The 17,296-nt window shown below is 38.6% G+C and overlaps 1 protein-coding gene across 7 annotated transcripts in view; it reads right to left on the bottom strand.

Moving 5' to 3' along the window:
• The window catches only part of PDLIM5 (PDZ and LIM domain 5), a 350,516-nt gene that overhangs the window by 203,162 nt on the left and 130,058 nt on the right, over positions 1 to 17,296 (bottom strand). The gene's annotated exons all lie outside the window — the stretch shown is intronic.

The following is a 17,296-nucleotide window of genomic DNA, read 5'->3' as shown; positions in this document are numbered from 1 at the left end:
TTAAATAGGAACATAATAGCAGAATAAATAATTGCTATTCTTACTCTAATTACGTTATTTTCTGGGAGCAGAATACATTTGATTGTTTTTATCTGCAGGGAAAGCTACACAGATTTAGTGCAATCTTTTGTAAACTTTAAATTTCTAGTGAGCTATATTTGCCGTTTCAAGTCAGCCCTGTGTCACACACTGGTTCATCTTTCTTTTCATCTGTATTGAAGTCTTTCAAGATACAGATAGAGCACATAATTTTAAGACACTTTAAATTCTCCTCTATCATCAAATTTACTTCTATTCGTTCTCTTGATATCCTTTGCTGTAAAGCATATGCTCATATCCTCAGCAGTAGCAATGTACTACTGGGAGCAAGCTGGTGAATGGTGGTTATACACATTTGTCTCTTGTCATTGGTTCACCAGATGTGCTTCGCTAGCTCACAGTAGTGCACTGTTGCTCTGGGGCTGATTTTCACTATGTGTTTAATCACTTTTGCAGGGGTTTTAAACACATACTTAAATGCAAGCAACATTGCAATAATACAATGCTGTAACATTTGAGCATTTTGTTTTTGCACTTTTATGTCCCTTTAAAATATTTTCAAGAACAGTTTTGAGAAAAATGTGATCCCATTATGAATTATAAATATTATTTATTTACAAATACTTTGTTGTGCTGACAATACTTTTGTAACAGTATTCATTCTTATTTTATTTTTTTCAAAAGAACAATAAAACCTTTTTTTTTTTGCATTTTCATAAGAAATCTATTTGTAGATAATACAGTAGTTCTGTATTTATGATGGTGGGTTTAATGAAAAGAGCCTCAGTAAGTGTTAGATATTACAAATACTGTCTATTACAGCCTGGATGAGAGTACAAAAATCTGACTTTTATAGCATGATTTTACTGAACAACAGTGCAGAGACTGGAGAACAGACATCAAATAACGTGTCACAGATTATCATAGTGAGACTTGACATCTCTTCATTGTTAGAGACATATCTGTATTTACAGTCCATAAGTAACAAAAACAAAATGTTAGAACCAATACAAATTGCAAGGATGAGACAGAAAATACACAATATCAGTATGTATTTTTGTTAGAAAATATAAAATCTATAATCATACTGACACAAAATACTGTAGAAAGTATACTATTTGTAGCCCCTGGAATGCTGAACGTACCTTATTAACACTTATACAAGTCACCAATGACCAAGTATGTTTCCTAAAACAGACCGTGTCAGCATAAACAAATTAAATGAAATTCAAAGCACCACAGCAGACAAAAAATAAATAAAAAAATATTAATTGGTTACACATACATTAAGTGTATTGCAAACCCAGCACTAAGGCCAATTTCCTGAACAAAGCTTGCACAGAAATGGGTTAGCCTTTAAACAAATATCACTATTTATGTTGAAAAGGATTACAGGAAAAAGGAAAGTGAATCATTTTCCTGTAGGTATATGGCAGGGCCGTACATCTTGAGGATTTATGCATTTTATGAATGTAAAGCTGCGTGAAAATACATATTTCATGATCATTAACACATACACTTTGCTTGAAGAATGTTATTTCATATTAGATTCATTACCAAAATATTTATATGTCATTCATGATTTTTTGTTATTTGAATTGGAAATTATTAGAAAGTATTTTTCGCTGTCTGACCCTGCTTTTTAAAGGGACAGTCAACACCAGAATTTTTGTTGTTTAAAAAGAAAGATAATCCCTTTATTACCCATTCCCCAGTTTTGCATAACCGTCATATATGTAGAGCACAGGGAATGTGTCTGGTGTGCCAGCGTCCAGGTTCCTGCCAGAACCCAACAATATAGCAAAAACAAAAGTGAAGCAGCACCACCAAAGTATTTCTTCAAGATGCTTTATTCAGCTTGAGGAGTAGCCAGACCAAAAAAAAAAATCAAACAACAACGTTTCGGACACAGTCCTTAGTCATGTATGGCTAAACTCTACACAGAATCATCCTTAAATACCATCTTAGCCACACCCACACACCTGTAAAGCTGCACATTTCAAATTACTCTAGGTACTCAGGTAAATGTCAGCAAAGTTATACATTGCAGTAATATTAAGGTGAAACACACCAATTTCATATACATTGGAATACAATTGTGTATATATATATACAACAAGCAAATAAGCAGAACCATGGAAAGCACTTGTTTATTGGTGGGTGAATTTATCCACCAATCAGCAAGAACAACACATTTTGTTCACCAAAAATGGGCCGGCATCTAAACTTACATTCTTGCATTTCAAAAAAAGATACCAAGAGGCAATTTGATAATAGGAGGCAATTAGAAAGTTGCTTAAAATTGCATGCTCTATCTGAATCACAAAAGAAAAAAATTGGGTTCAGTGTCCCTTTAAATTTTGACCGGAATGTCCCTTTAACCCCTTAAAGACAGAGGACGTACGTCCTCCAAAAAACTACCCTTATTGCCTGGCACGTCCTCTGGGGTTTGAAGAGCTGGAAGCGATCGTTATTGCTTCCAGCTGCTTCCAGGGTATTGTAGTGATGCCTCGATATTGGGGCATCACTGCAATACCCTTTTTAAACCACCGATGCAGAGAGACATTCTGTGGCCCTCCCTGCATCGGCCATTGATGGTGCCGATTGTTGGTGGGTAGGAGCAGCAGCAGGGAGGCGGGGGGGGCATCAATGGCTTGTTCCTGTTCCGGTGTACACTGATGTGTGCTCGTTCATTCGCGTATGTGGCGCGGTGGATGTCGAGGGCATGTGCGCGCACAACATTTACACACAAAAAATAAAAGTAAGCATAAACAGGAAGGAGGGAGGGAGAGGGCGATATTTAAATATTGGCCAAGGGATCTGGGGGGAGGGTGTTGAGGGGGGGCAGCTACACTACAGAAAAAAACGTTATTTTCAATATAAAAAAAAAACCTTTATTTTGGCAAACTGGGTACTGAGGGGAGGGTTAGAAAGCTGTATGGGGCTGCATCAGGAACGTTGGGGGCTAAGGGGGGATGAAACACTGCATAATTAATATATAAAAATAAAAAGGCTTTTTTTAATTTTAGTACTGGCAGACTTTCTGCCAGTACTTAAGATGGCGGGTACAATTGTGGGGTGGGGTGGGGGAGGGAAAAGAGCTGTTTGGGAGGGAACAGGGGGTGGGATGTCTTAGGTGGGAGACTGATCTCTACACTAAAGCTAAAATTAACCCTGCAAGCTCCCTACAAGCTACCAAATTTACCCCTTCACTGCTGGGCATAATACACGTGTGGTGCGCAGCAACATTTAGAGGCCTTCTAATTACCAAAAAGCAACGCCAAAGCCATATAAGTCTGCTATTTCTGAACAAAAGGGATCCCAGAGAAGCATTTACAACCATTTGTGCCACAATTGCACAAGCTGTTTGTAAATAATTTCAGTGAGAACTCTAAAATTTGTGAAAAAATGAACGATTGTTTTATTTGATCGCATTCGGCAGTGAAATGGTGGCATGAAATATACCAAAATGGGCCTAGATCAATACTTTGGGTTGTCTACTACACTGCACTAAAGCTAAAATTAACCCTACAAGCTCCCTACATGTTTCCTAATTAACCCCTTCACTGCTGGGCATAATACACGTGTGGTGCGCAGTGGCATTTAGCGGCCTTCTAATTACCAAAAAGCAACGCTGAAGACATATATGTCGGCTATTTCTGAACTAAAGGGATCCCAGAGAAGCATTTACAACCATTTGTGCCACAATTGCACAAGCTGTTTGTAAATAATTTCAGTGAGAACCCTAAAATTTGTGAAAAAGTGAACGGTTTTTATCATTTTAGAATTTTTTTATAGTAAATTATAAGATATGATGAAAATAATAGTATCTTTAGAAAGTCCATTTAATGGCGAGAAAAACGGTATATAATATGTGTGGGTACAGTAAATGAGTAAGAGCTGATTTCTACTAGATATGTGCATGATTGAAAAGTTCGTTTCGGTTCGTATTGATTCAGATTTTTTCGAATTTCGGTTCGGATCGATTCGAATTCAGCAAAATTTGAATGAATTAGTTTCGGATTTATTCCGATTTGAATAAATTCGGCTGAATTCGGTTCGGTTTAGTTAGATTCCGAAATTCGGAATTTCGGTATGTGTTAGGTGGGATATGCTGTGTATTAGACTAGTATTATGTACTGTATACCCATAGCAGAGTGATATAACCTAAAACCTAATATACTGTACAATACTAGTGTAATACACGGCCATCCGAATCTACAGAATAAAGTCAGTAGTTAAGAGCTTTATGGGCTAACACCGGAATATAAAGCTCTTAACTACAGTGTTACAAAGTACACTAACACCCAGAAACTACCTATGAACCACTAAACCGAGGCCCCCCCCATATCGCAAACACTATCATAAAATTATTTAACCCCTAATCTGCCAACCGGACACCGCCGCCACCTACATTATAGCTATGAACCCCTAATCTGCTGTCCCTAACATCGCCGACACATTTATTATAGTTATTAACCCCTAATCTGCCCCCCCAACGTCGCCGCAACTACAAGTATTAACCCCTAATCTGCCGACCGGACATCGCCACTATAATAAATGTATTAACCCCTAAACCGCCGCACTCCCGCCTTGCAAACACTATAATAAATTTTATTAACCCCTAATCTGCCCCCCCAACGTCGCCGCAACCTAACTACAAGTATTAACCCCTAATCTGCCGACTGGACCTCGCCGCCACTATAATAAATGTATTAACCCCTAAACCGCCGCACTCCCGCCTCGCAAACACTATAATAAATTTTATTAACCCCTAATCTGCCCCCCCCAAGGTCGCTGCAACCTAACTACAAGTATTAACCCCTAATATGCCGACCGGACCTCGCCGCCACTATAATAAATGTATTAACCCCTAAACCGCTGCACTCCCGCCTCAAAAACACTATAATACATTTTATTAACCCCTAATCTGCCCCCCCAACGTCGCCGCAACCTAACTACAAGTATTAACCTCTAATCTGCTGACCGGAAATCGCCGCCATGATAATAAATGTATTAACCCCTAAAGCGCCGCACTCCCGCCTCGCAAACACTATAATACATTTTATTAACCCTTAATCTGCCCTCCCTAACATCGCCGCCACCTACCTACAATAATTAACCCCTAATCGCCCACCCCCAACGTCGCCGCTACTATAATAAAGTTATTAACCCCTAAACCTAAGTCTAACTCTAACCCAAACACCCCCCTAACATAAATATAATTTAAATAAAACGAAATAAATTTACTATAATTAAATAAATTAATCCTATTTAAAACTAAATACTTACCTAGAAAATAAACCCTAATATAGCTACAATATAACTAATAGTTACATTGTAGCTATTTTAGGATTTATATTTATTTTACAGGCAACGTTGTATTTATTTTAACTAGGTACAATAGTTATTAAATAGTTATTAACTATTTAATAACTACCTAGCTAAAATAAATACAAATTTACCTGTAAAATAAATCCTAACCTAAATTACAAATACACCTAACACTACACGGCGGTTTAGAGGTTAATACATTTATTATAGTGGCGGCGATGTCCGGTCGGCAGATTAGGGGTTAATACTTGTAGCTAGGTTGCGGCGACATTGGGGGGGGCAGATTAGGGGTTAATAAATATAATATAGGTGTCAGCGATGTTAGGGACAGCAGATTAGGGGTTCATAGGGATAATGTAGGTGGCGGCGGTGTCCGGTCGGCAGATTAGGAGTTAATGCTTGTAGTTAGGTTGTGGCGACGTTGGGGGGGCAGATTAGGGGTTAATAAAATGTATTATAGTGTTTGTGAGGCGGGATTACGGCGGTTTAGGGGTTAATACATTTATTATAGTGGCGGCGAGGTCCGGTCGGCAGATTAGGGGTTAATACTTGTTAGGTTGCGGCGACTTTGGGGGGGAGGCAGATTAGGGGTTAATAAATATTATGTAGGTGTCGGCGATGTTGGGGGCAGCAGATTAGGGGTTCATAGGGATAATGTAGGTGGCGGCAGTGTCCGGAGCGGCAGATTAGGGGTTAATAGTATAATGCATGTCTCAGCGATAGCGGAGGCGGCAGATTAGGGGTTAATAAGTGTAAGGTTAGGGGTGTTTAGACTCAGGGTTCATGTTAGGGTGTTAAGTGTAGACTTAGTGTTTCCCCATAGGAAACAATGGGGCTGCGTTAAGAGCTGAACGCTGCTTTTTTGCAGGTGTTAGGTTTTTTCAGCCAAAACTGCCACATTGTTTCCTATGGGGGAATGTCGAATTTACCGAGCTAATTCGGATTTATTCGGTAGATTCGGCAGCTAATTCGGATTCATTCGATAGATTTGTATTTTAATTTGGAAATTCGAATCGATCCGAATCTCAGAATTTACTGAATTTTCCGAATTTTCGAATCAATCCGAAACGAATCGCACATGTCTAATTTCTACACTAAAGCTAAAATTAACCCTGCAAGCTCCCTACAAGCTACCTAATTTACCCCTTCACTGTTGGGCATAATACACGTGTGGTGCGCAGCAGCATTTAGCGGCCTTCTAATTACCAAAAAACAACGCCAAAGCCATATAAGTCTGCTATTTCTGAACAAAAGGGATCACAGAGAAGCATTTACAGCCATTTACAAAAAGATAAAGATAACTAAGCTAATAGAAGTAAATTAGAAAGTTGTTTAAAATCATGTGCCCTATCTTACTTATGAAAGATTTTGGGTTCATGACCCTTTAAAAGGGAATGCAACTCAACATTTTTCTTTCATAATTCAGATACAGCATACAATTTTAAACAACTTTCTAATTTAGTTATATTAGCAAATGTATTTAATGTTTATATCCTTTTGTTAAAGGAGCAGCAATATACTACTGAGAGCTAAACACATCAGGTGAACCAATTAGAAGAAGCAAATACTTAAAGGGACATTATACACTCATTTTTTTATTTGCATAAATGTTTTGTAGATGATCTATTTATATAGCCCATGAAGTTTTTTTTAAAAAAAAAATATTTAGTTTTGCTTATTTTTAAATAACATTGCTCAGATTTTCAGACTCCTAACCAAGCCCCAAAGTTTTATGTGAGTACTGATGTATACCTTCTCCAGCTTGCTCCTGTTTGTGTAAAGGGTCTTTTATGCAAAAGAAGGGGGAGGGGGGGAGTGTCTTATTTCCCACTTGCAGTGGGCTTTCCAGCTACCTTTTCAACAAAACTAAACTGAAAGCTTCTAAGTAAGTTTTTAAACAGTTTTATACTGGATTTTTATATCGGTATCTGTGCATCTTATTCTTTATAGTAGTGTATTTTACATGCAATTATATGAAAATGATTGTATACTGTCCCTTTAAGCCACCATTCAAAAGCTAGATGTAGTGCATTGATGCTCCTGAGCCTACCTAGGTAGATTTATTTAACAAAAGATACCAAGAGAATGAAGCAATCTAGATAAAAGAAGTACAAGTTGTTTAAAATTGCACGCTCTAGCTCTAGAGAGGTTCCGGAGGAGGAGCTCAGGTGCTTGGTCAGGTGAATCACCTGTGCAGCAATTCCTCCACTACAAGCCTTGGCGGTACTTTCGCGCTCAAACCCACTGTCTCAGGTTTTTGGCTTGGCTAGCTAATCCCACCGCTTCCAGAACCTACACAGTGCCGTACCTATGCACTGGGCTGCTTATTGCAGCAGTTATAAGACTTTATCCCCTTTCCTCATACATTGCCTTACTAAGGGGTAATATCTAAAGGAGTCTGCTGTCTCTCCCCTACGCTGAACTTCCTTTATACAACCGGAGGATTTGTCCCAAAGCAGCATACCACACTATAGTCTTACCCGCTGTTCTCCTTCCCCGCTGTTCTGAGACCTGTAGTGTTACTGACCCCCCCTACGATCTTACCCGGTTAAAGAGAGGTCTCCTGCTGCTGATATCCGGCATCGTCTGCGGACCCGGGGTTCTCTGCCCGACTTGGTCTCCTTCACAGGTCGTCATCAAGGGAGGAGAGGGGTGGAGAGGCTTGGAGCTCGGCACTTCCTTTTCGGTCGCGTAGTCCCCTCCCACCGGTGCTGCGTGAGGGGACCCGACCGCTGCTCGCCTCCAGGAGTACCACCCAGACATCAGGCGAAAAAATCCCCGCTGCAGTTTCGCTTTCCGGACTGGCCTGAATCCTTGACAGATGAGCGACAGCTCACATTCTCAGCGGTCCTGAATAGGCGCCCCCTCTCCCAGCGGTGCTGCGCGAGAGGGGTCGCTTTAGAGGGGGGTCTCCCTCGGTCATGGATGTTCCTCAGATCTCCAGCGGGTAATATTGATGATTTCTTCCTTTCCTTTGGCTATTTGAAAATATCAGCATTATCCTCCCTACCCCTGTCTTATAAAACTACATTACTCAGATAAAGCCAAAACCTGGTAAAGGGGGATAAGGAGGGACAAAGGCAAACGATTAACAGTTCAGCACTTAACCTGGCCCTTATGGGCAACTCACTCATCACTTAATGGGGAAAGCTTTATCCCCTTGGATAAAATAATAAGCTACTGGACATTTTCTCTGTCTTTTCTGTTTTTGTCTTTTCATGTTCCTGTCCTAGATTGTTTAAATTCATTGAAAGGAACTGTTTACCCTTAAAATATAATGTTTAATAAATTAGCCTCTTTGTTGTAAGCATTGTCCACATTAAGAAGCCTATATCCACCCTAATTATCAAGTAAGCTGTGCTGGTTGGTTTGTAGGGAAAAGAGAAGGAGGGAAAAGAAAAAATTTCCCTTATTTTTTTTTTTCCTCTTTTTTTGGATAAATTAGACATGCTTACTAATTTTGTCTGAAACTGTAAAGGGAAGAGGAGAAAATATATTTCTTATATCTGTAAAATCACTGTGAACTGCTAATCATTATATCTCTTCTTCCAAAAATGTAATATTATATCCTGCATTGCTGACTTAGGGCCATACTCTGTCATCTTTTCATACAATATATGTGACTTTAGAACTATAATTCTACTGCTATTTGGTCTATGTTTAAATTTCCTTGTTCTTGGTCATAGTTATGGTTGATTTATCTCATCTGTTTAAAATGAACAGAACAGGCTATCTCCTAATATTTTTCACTATCTAAGGTAGTTTTCCACCACACATAATTTTTCTGATAAGACAGTATCTCTTTTCTGTTTCTACTGTGGGAAAAATTACAGGGGCACATAACTTAATATAATAGACAAGCCTTGTCTTGATTTAAAATCACACTGCCTTTTTAATATAAACCTTACATTTGGCCTCTAGCTGTAGGTAAAGATTTGCAGGGGAAGAGAGAGAACAAAACTATGAGAACTAGACTACTTTGAGGCTGTACCTTTTTTTTTTTTTTTTTTTTTTTCTCTTATATCTGTCACAAACGGGCTAGAAATTTTATATCTACACTTAAAGTGTCCCCGATTAACCACAAATGTAAGTAGACTTAATTACGGCCCAGGCTAAAATATTTTCTTAATTACCTTTATAGCAAATTAGTAGGAGATACTTATCTAGACTGTAACTGCTGAACAAATTAACAATTTTATTCCCTATAAGAAAAAGAGGGAGAGACTTCATACAGACTTTACTTATTTTAGTAAGTATCCTTTTGGTCTCTCTGAGATACATTACAGAAGCTTGAGTACTTCTTAGCACTTTACCATCTGAACTTTTTATTAACTTCATATACTTGAATCTGTAGTAAACTCACAACTATTTCAGCCTCACTCTAGACTCTTATTTCTCTCTCCTTTTCTGCTTTATAATTTTCTCATTCCAATATATTAACCTAAAAACACACATTTAGAAAATAAATAACTACAATATACCTTAATAGACACCAATAGAGCAGTTCAAGGGTAGATCACGCACAAAGCAGTTTTTAACTTCACTGTCCTGTTCTATAGAACATTCATATAATTAACTTCCTGACTGCCTTGTTTCTTTCTCTCCCTCCTTCCTCACACGTTCCTCCACCACCACTTCCTCACACTCTCATTTTCCCGGATTTAACCCCCCCCCCGGGATCTTCGCATTCACTCTCCCCCCCCCCCCCTTTTTTTTTTTTTTTTTTTTTCTTCACTTCATACGCTTACACACACTCACGTAGCGTATGGACAAATTCCTTTCCACTTCATCCAAGACACTTTCCCCAAACATGGCAGCCAGGCAAAGGGACAAGAAATCTAAGAACACTCATGAACTTGCTGCTGAGATATTACCAACTTCACCTCACAGGGTAGCCATTCCTGAATCTATTACCTTACAGACTCTGGTTACTAATATATCAGATGCTCTTGCTCCTAAGTTTGAAGCCCTCAGGACAGAGATCAAACAAGATATTCTGTCACTATCTCAAGAGATCAAACAATTTTCCAATAGAATTCAGGAAGCAGAACAACGAGTGTCAGATCTGGAAGATCTAACAACAGTTCATAGTTCAAAGATTGAGGCATCAAGTAGCAATATTCAAAAAATCTATGACAGACTGGAGGATCTAGAAAATCGCTCCAGAAGAAATAACATACGCATAATAGGCCTTCCAGAGGACAAGCAATATGACAATCTAACTTTTTTTATATCAGACACACTTATTAAAGCCTTAAAAATTCCCCCAACTTATCATCCAATTATAGTGGAAAGAGCACATAGAGTAGGCAATCCTCGCTTAGGCACTAAAAATTCCAACCGTCCGAGACCTATTATAGCGAGGCTACTTAATTTCCAGGATAGAAACATGATACTACAATACTATCGCAAAAGCCAACCACTCCTCATAGATAATGTAACGATTCTGATTTTCCAAGATTTTTCAGCTCACACAGCATCTAAAAGAAGAGAGCTAGCTCCCATTTGCACTAAGTTCATACAAAACGGACATCGTGCGACTTTAATTTACCCTTTTAAACTCAGAGTTGTAGTGAATGATATAGTACACTTTTTTGAGGATGCCCAGTTGGCTGAGAGCTTTTTTCAGACAGTAAACTCCTAACTCCACTAGAAGATGATACCCACAATTGAAGGAAAGACAAGTCTTACGACTAGGGAATCCCCTTGGGTCGGGGATGGTTTGGTTGATTGTATGAATGGGCATAGATTGCTTTGTTTTTTCTTGATTTTTTGTGTTTTGTTTTTTTTTTTTTTTGTTTTTTTTCCTTTTTTTTTTTTTTTTTTTTTTTTTTCTCTCACTCTTGTTCCCTCCCTGTCTCTGTAAATGCCACAAGAGATAAATAAATTGAAAATAGTATCATGGAATGTCGGAGGCATTTCGACCCCCATTAAACGAAAGGCGATACTCGCCCATCTACGAAAGGTTCACGCCGATATCGGTTTCCTCCAAGAAACCCATTTAAACTTAGAAGAATCTTTAAAATTAAAGGCACAATGGGTTAAGGAAGTTCTTGTAGCACCAAGTGTAGGGAAAAAAAAGAGATGTGGCTATTTTAATTGGGAAAAGATCTGAGGTGAAGGTTTTGCACTCTGAGGCTGATCCTGGGGGGAGATATATTATAGTAAAACTTAAGCTTGCCCAAGTAATTTACACTCTTTGTAATGTGTATGGCCCAAACACCTCTGATCCAGACTTCTGGAACCTAATTCAATCAAAACTCTTGCTATTTAGTGAAGGCCATTTAATCGTAGGGGGTGATTTTAACATGGCACCACAATGCCCCCTCGATCGTCTCAGAAATAAGGCTAAACACCTAAAGCAGAAAAAAGACAATTTAGACTCTAAAATACTTAAGAAAATTAAACATAATCTTGCAATTCGTGATATTTGGAGAGTCCAAAATCCGGAAGTCCAGAACTATACCTGCCTCTCTAAAGCTCACAAAACCCTTTCCAGGATTGACCTATTTTTAATCGATGAACACCTACCTATAACAAAAGTTAAAGCAGGAATAATGCCTATTCTCTTATCTGATCACGGTCCCATCTCCCTCGAATTATATCTTGATCATCTTAAGCCCAAAACATCGCGATTTTTTTTTCCTTACCATCTCACTACAGATTTAAAATTTAAGAATTGGATCAGAAACAAGTTTACTGAATACGCTAATTTTAACAAAGATTATGTGCAGCGCCCAGAATTATTCTGGGAGGCTGCAAAGGCTGTGCTTAGAGGAGAAATCTTGGCCTTTGCCGCTACGCTATCTAAAAAGATTAAGCTGAGAGAGAGGGAAATGTGCAACTCTCTGGTTAACTCATATAACCACTTCCTACTTGAAAAAACTCCCTTAAACTGGGCAAAATATATCCGTGCTAAAAATACTAGAGATACCTTCTTACTGGCCCAAGAAACCTACAGAGAACTCAGATTTCAAGCCAAATTATACAGATTTGGCAACAAATCTGGAAAAATGCTAGCCAGATTAGTTAAAAACGAAGGAAACAAACCAAGGATAGAAAGACTCGCACATAATGGGAAGCAAGTAATGAAACCAGAAGAAATATGATATGAATATGATCTATTCATAGAATATTTTCGAGATATATACACATGTAGGGGATATGATGCTGCGATTTCTTCAGAGTTCTGGAGCAAAATCACTTATCCGATAGTCTCGGCCGATGAGATAATTAGCCTTAATTCTCCTATTTCAAGAGAAGAAATAGAGAAAGTAATCTTTAACCTCTCTCTCAATAAAGCAGCGGGCCCGGACGGACTTCCGAACGAAGTCTATAAAATTCTATCACCTGAAATAATACCTTATTTGAGTAATCTTTTCAATGATGTTTATCTTAACGGCAAATCGGTCTCATCCTCCTTCTCCTCGTCATTTACAACTTTGATCTTAAAAAAAGGGAAGGATCCATTGCAAAAAGAGTCATATAGGCCAATCGCTTTATTGAACTCTGATTATAAAATTATGTCTTCTATCTTAGCAAATAGGCTACAGACCATCTTACCCAAAATAATTCATACAGACCAAGCCGGTTTTCTTAATAAGCGAAACTCCGCAGCAAAAATTAGAGAACTTCTTGTTACCCTGGATTATATCCAGAACCTCCCCTCTTCTGAAGCGGAGGGAGAGGACACCCTGGACTTAGCCATTCTTTCAATTGACGCAGAAAAGGCGTTTGACTCAGTGACATTTAATCATATATTAACATCTCTAACAAACTTCGGACTTAAAGGAAACTTCCCTAGATTTCTAGATAATCTGCATAATCAATCTCAAACAAGATTGATAATAAATGACACTGTTTCATCCCCGATCCCAATGGACAGGGGGACGCGCCAGGGTTGCCCTCTCTCTCCGCTTCTTTTTGATATAGCTATTGAGCCTCTCGCAATCATGCTAAGGGAATCTCTTGATGGCATAAAAATTCGGAACTTTGAGATAAAGATTGGACTATATGCCGACGATCTTTTGATCTATCTATCTAACACAAAGCTTAATATACCAAGACTTCTTCAAATAACTGACCACTTTAGCTCTTTCTCAGGATACAAAGTGAATAAATCAAAATTAAAGAGAAATTAAAGGATTGGCAGCATCTACCATTATCTATCTCTGGCCGTTCAGAATTGTTTAAAATGATTCTTCTTCCTAAGCTCCTCTACATTCTGCAGAACGTCCCTTTAATCTTGTTGGAAAAAGATATTCGCTCAATCAATACTGCACTCATACAATTTATATGGCAAGGGAAAAGATCCAAGATATCTTTTACCAAACTTACTGCACCAAGGGAGTATGGAGGCATAGCAGTGCCAAACATTAGATTTTATAATCTCAGCTTCTTAGCACGTATAATAATGGACTGGATCTTCACTAAGAATTATATTCTTAATAATAAACTTGAACTTAATATCTGTGAACCATATTCTCCAGTGGCTTTAATCCATTGTCTGCCAAAGAAACTTCCAGAAAAAATCAAAAGACTTAAAACTATATATAATCCTATAAAAGCATGGTGGAAAGTAACTAAACTCTTGGCAATAACCAGTATTGCTTCAAATTATCTTCCCATGATAGGAAACCCACAATTCCAAGCAGGGATAAATTCCGCTGTCTTTAATCGATGGCACAACAACGGCCTGGTTAAGATCTCCTCTCTGATAGATAGCGAAAGAAAGTGTATTAAGTCTTTTGAGGAATTGAAGACTGAATTTAATCTGGTTAACAAAGATTTTTTTGCATATCTGCAAATAAGACATTATACCGCTGAACTAGTTAGAGAAGCTGACTGGTGCTGGGCGCTAGGTAAGTTGGAAGATTGGCTAACTTTAGCCAAAAATGGCTTTATGTCTATTGCTCCGTGTTATCGCATACTCAGTGCCAGTAAAGCCACCCCTATTCTGGAAGGGTTGGCAACGATCTGGACCTCTCTAATACCTCAAAGTAATATTGTATTAAAAACTCTTCAGTTATCGATTAATAAAGTCGCATCTACCACCATTTCGGCTACCTGGCGAGAGGCGCATCTTAGGCTCCTTCATAGGGCTTATTTCACCCCGGAGAGAGGCCTCAGAGTGCATAACCAACAATTCAATAAATGCCCCAAATGTTACTGCCCTGCAGCAGATTTGATACATATGTTCTGGCAGTGCCCCAAGATTAGAAGATTCTGGAATAAATTGGAATACTGGCTTAAAAATGTCCTGAAAATTGAAATAACTACTTTATCATTATATCAAATTATTTTATGTTTAAATATTAACAGTAGCGCTCGGAGCAATGAAAAACTAGTAAATCTCTCTATTTTGGCCTCTAGATACTTGATCTGTAAAAAATGGAAAATGAGAACTTTGCCAACCATTATCGAAGTCAAGAATTATCTAAAAAAACAATGCATACTAGAACAAAAAGATACAAATATTGACAAAGAATCGGATATAAGAACATTTTTTAATAAATGGGCATTTTTTATAAAAACATTTCCAAAAAGGGAAATTGATTTCTTGATTTTCCCATTTAAGAACTCAGAAATAGTTCTTCTTGGCATTTGGTAACTGGAGATAGAGAGCGGTGAATAAAAATCCCCCTCTCTCTAGTCCTTTCCCTCCCCCTTTTTTTTTTCTTTTTTTTTTTTTGTTTTTTTTTTTTGTGGTTTTGTGTGGCTGCATGTTGTATGGTGTAGTGCTATGGCCTGTCTTAACTAGTGGTGACTACTGCCACGTCACCAATCTAGACCTTGACTATAAAATTTGACCTTATACCCAGATTTGGATAAGGAATCCACTATGATGATAGGAAGAATAGGGAACACCTTAGAGTATATATAATAGTGACCCTGCTGCGAGATCTCAAAGTTCTCAGCTATCATAGATGAATCCTGGTCTGCCTCTGTTACAGAGGTAGGTACCGACGATTAGCCCTTACATTCACATAATATTAAGTCTTTTTTTCTTCTCTCTTTCTTCTTCTTTCTCCTTCTCCACTTATATACTGTAAAGGTCATAATGATTGAGAATATTATATACAGGGAGGCCATAATGATTGAGAAACTGTTAGGATAGGAAGTTAAAAAAAAAAAGGAAAAATCCTCCTGCAGAGTATACAATGTAATTTAGAGAAACCATGTTTATATTGATTAATATTTCTGTTGGTAATTTCATTTGATTTCTCTGCTGTCTGTTTTGGGCCCTGCGTGGCGCCAATTATGTTTTTTCTTTTTCTCTCTGTATGCACTGCTGGATATAAATAAAAGTTTAAAAAAAAAAAATTGCACGCTCTACCTAAATCATTAAAGAAAAAATTGTGTTTAAAGTCCTTTTAAATGCTTAATATAAATAGTAAATACAAAAGCAATGCAATCCATACAGAAGATCAGCCAGGAAAATTTTCTTGATTATTCTTAGGGAGCCACAAATTTGGGAAGTCTGCCCCTATTAGAGAAAGATGGCCCAAAATGAGCGCTACTTATTTAGTGCAAGATGGCCCAAAATGAGCGCTACTTATTTAGAGCAAGATGGCCCAAAATGAGCGCTACTTATTTAGAGCAAGATGGCCCAAACTGAGCGCTACTTATTTAGTGCAAGATGGCCCAAAATGAGCGCTACTTATTTAGTGCAAGATGGCCCAAAATGAGCGCTACTTATTTAGAGCAAGATGGCCCGAACTGAGCGCTACTTATTTAGTGCAAGATGGCCCGAACAGAGCGCTACTTATTTAGTGCAAGATGGCCTGAACTGAGCGCTACTTATTTAGTGCAAGATGGCCCAAAATGAGCGCTACTTATTTAGAGCAAGATGGCCCAAAATGAGCGCTACTTATTTAGAGCAAGATGGCCCAAAATGAGCGCTACTTATTTAGAGCAAGATGGCCCGAAATGAGCGCTACTTATTTAGAGCAAGATGGCCTGAAATGAGCGCTACTTATTTAGAGCAAGATGGCCCGAAATGAGCACTACTTATTTAGCGCAAGATGGCCTGAAATGAGCGCTACTTATTTAGAGCAAGATGGCCTGAAATGAGCGCTACTTATTTAGAGCAAGATGGCCTGAAATGAGCGCTACTTATTTAGAGCAAGATGGCCCGAAATGAGCGCTACTTATTTAGAGCAAGATGGCCCGAAATGAGCGCTACTTATTTAGCGCAAGATGGCCTGAAATGAGCGCTACTTATTTAGCGCAAGATCAACTTATCAAGTGATTTATCAATGAAAATCACCAAAGACAATAAAGGGGCAGTAAAGTCATAATTACACATTCATGAATTAGACAGAGCATGCAATTTTAAACAATTTCCATTTTACTTCTATTATTTAATTTGCTACCATTTCCTGTCACAAATTTGGGAAGTCTGCCATTATTAGAGAAAGATGGCCCAAACTGAGCGCTACTTATTTAGTGCAAGATGGCCCGAACTGAGCGCTACTTATTTAGTGCAAGATGGCCTGAACTGAGCACTACTTATTTAGTGCAAGATGGCCCGAACTGAGCGCTACTTATTTAGTGCAAGATGGCCCGAACTGAGCGCTACTTATTTAGTGCAAGATGGCCCGAACTGAGCGCTACTTATTTAGTGCAAGATGGCCCGAACTGAGCGCTACTTATTTAGTGCAAGATGGCCCGAACTGAGCGCTACTTATTTAGAGCAAGATGGCCCGGACTGAGCGCTACTTATTTAGTGCAAGATGGCCCGGACTGAGCGCTACTTATTTAGTGCAAGATGGCCCGGACTGAGCGCTACTTATTTAGTGCAAGATGGCCCGGACTGAGCGCTACTTATTTAGTGCAAGATGGCCCGAACTGAGCGCTACTTATTTAGTGCAAGATGGCCCGAACTGAGCGCTACTTATTTAGAGCAAGATGGCCCAAACTG

Source organism: Bombina bombina, chromosome 2, assembly GCF_027579735.1.
Source record: "Bombina bombina isolate aBomBom1 chromosome 2, aBomBom1.pri, whole genome shotgun sequence".
Taxonomy (NCBI): domain Eukaryota; kingdom Metazoa; phylum Chordata; class Amphibia; order Anura; family Bombinatoridae; genus Bombina; species Bombina bombina.
This window is presented reverse-complemented; position numbering and strand designations above follow the sequence as displayed.